The following is a 2,680-nucleotide window of genomic DNA, read 5'->3' as shown; positions in this document are numbered from 1 at the left end:
GTTCTTTTTTTCGCTGTTTAAGCGCTCCGTCCATTTTCGTTAGCACGTAATAGTTTTCATTTACATACATATGTACAGTTCTTTTGTTTTGTTTATTCTTTGTCAAAAAACCCAATGCACAGTTCAATAACCGGTGAGCCATTAGCCACTGAAAGTATATCGTCTGCCTCCACAATGTTTTCAGAACGTAAGAAGGGACAGACGATTTACCGTGAGGGTAGTGAATAAGGAAGTAAGGAATATTATAAAATCGTGTCATCTAGAAGCAAGACAGGAAAGTAAAACAAGGTTACCTACTTGCTGCCTCTTATGCTGAAGTATCTCTGCGATCCGTTACAAAAAGTCGGAAAGGCATAATTTCCACAGGTATGACCCCTTTGCGCTCCTGGTAAAAAGCGTCCGAGATAGTAAAACTTACGTACTTCATATCATCATGTGGATATGGGTCTAATAAGAGACGTTATACTTCGTACATTGCAAGCCCGAAATAGTCGAGAAGCCCTCGTAAATAACGATGTTTTAATCGGCTCGTCGTGACGAGGAAAAGTATTTCAGTGGTTGCATACACGCTATCAGCGTTAATAAACTAATTACACAACAGGCTACACAAAGGAATTAGTGTCGGTACTAATATAAAAGTAGGAATATCCTGAAAGAGTGTGGTGATATGTAGAAATGTAATGGTGACAAAGGCAGATCTACTTTCATGACAATGTTTTCGGAACGATGTGAACTCTTCCTCTCACAAAGCACACTTGCTGGCTTCCGCATTCCTGTCGATCGATTTATTCGCAGCTGCTGACGATACACTGGCCATTGTTTTGTGCCACGTATCAGTTGTTTACTTTTCTCAGTAACAACTATTTTATTCGCAAACCACGGACTGTCAGTTTGGCAAGGCGTTGGTGAGGAACCGGCATCAGTAGTGTGCGTGGTATCCCGCCTGAAGACCACGCTCTTCATTACTTTGCTATTGCTCAGATAAAGAAAAGGAATAAAACTCCTTTGGTAAGTTTCCATTTCAGTCGCTGGTGTTAAAAATAAAATGGGTTGTGGGATTCAACCAAAATTCCAACAGAATTAGCGATTTATTTTCGTGTGAGTTGTTAACCTCTTCTCATTCGAAGAAGCAACACCATTTGCGAGTAACTGCCACACTTCTCTTGTTGAAGGGTTTGAGAGCACTTCTTTTGCCAAAACATAATATGATTTGCATAAACTCATTTTTGCAGCAGTTATTGTGACACACTGTTTCAGAAATCTGTCTCATTAAACAAGTAATTGGCGCTCAGAGAGCCGAATATCTTATCAAAAAACTCATTGTGACGGTTTGTGGCAACATAAGAGAAGAAATTTCATGTTTACTTTCATATTAGGACACTCTTGTCTCACTAGTTGTCGATAACTCTTAAAAAATTAGTCAGTGGAATGAAAAAAAATAAATAGGGAAGTGTAACTACTGATATACCGTGATAGATAAGAAAGCTCAGTGTGTTTACGACGTGGCAAAGTATGGTTCAAATGGCTCTGAGCACTATGGGACTTAAAATCTGAGGTTATCAGTCCCATAGAACTTAGAACTACTTAAACCTAACTAACCTAGGGGCATGACACACATCCATGCCCGAGGCAGGATTCGAACCTGCGATCGTAGCGGTCGCGCGGTTCCAGACTGAAGCGCCTAGAACCACTTGGCCACACCGGCCGGCGTGGCAAAGTACTCTCCTCCTTGTGTCGTCATTCGCCAAAATCTCGTTTCGATGTCTCGAGCGGTTTAGGAAATACCAGTGATGTAGGAATATTTCATTCCCGTGGCGTAAGATTGGAAGTGAATGCGCTACATGGGATCCATTTTCTCGAAATCGAAGACAGATGGAGACCTCCTCCTAAGTCTAAACCAAAATTTAATATGTTAGCTGAATTTCATACTCAGAAACATATGGTGTAATACGCACCAAACGCTAAATCATAGCGTCCCCTATTTTTCATTGCAAACTTTTTGAGTTTTGCGTAGTGACTTACTAAAATGTGTAGATCCCAGTAAGCATGACCATTAGCGAGATGATGGGCACTTGGCCAAGAAGTTTACACAAAGAGCTACAAGTACGGAAAAAAATCAAATATTTTCAGTGAATAGTTTCTGTAAATTATTAGAGAAAGATAAAAAGGTGCGCGCGCTTCGGTTCTGTCAGCGCAGAGCGTCGCCAGTCGGCGCGTGCTAAGTACGGTGTACGTGTCGCAATATGCACTGCAGCCGCGCGACTCGTGCGGCACGTGCGTGTCGCGCTGTAGTGTCGTGTCAAGGCACACGTGCTATACGCGTTTCATTTGGCGTACACGTTCGATGTTTTTCAGGCGAGCGCACAGTTTTTGGTCTCCCAGTTGGCGCCGTCTCCTCAATGTTCCCCAGCCACTTTTTAATCGCCCAGGCAGGTGCACCTGCCGATTTCGATTAACGCTGAAGTCGTTGCGGATTGCACGACGTGCTAGCTGGTACGAACTACCGTTTTGATAAAATGCTTTGACAGTCTATGTTCCATTATGACTAAATGTTATTTCGCGTCAAACGTAACTGACGCTATCCCCTGCACCTCTATCCGACGCAACTTGATTCACTCGCTTTTTAAAATCGCTCGATATTATATCTCACTGTGCATAAAACTATAAAAAGGTAGCACGT

The sequence above is a fragment of the Schistocerca gregaria genome, unplaced genomic scaffold (assembly GCF_023897955.1).
Source record: "Schistocerca gregaria isolate iqSchGreg1 unplaced genomic scaffold, iqSchGreg1.2 ptg000308l, whole genome shotgun sequence".
Classification (NCBI taxonomy): Eukaryota; Metazoa; Arthropoda; class Insecta; order Orthoptera; family Acrididae; genus Schistocerca; species Schistocerca gregaria.
This window is presented reverse-complemented; position numbering follows the sequence as displayed.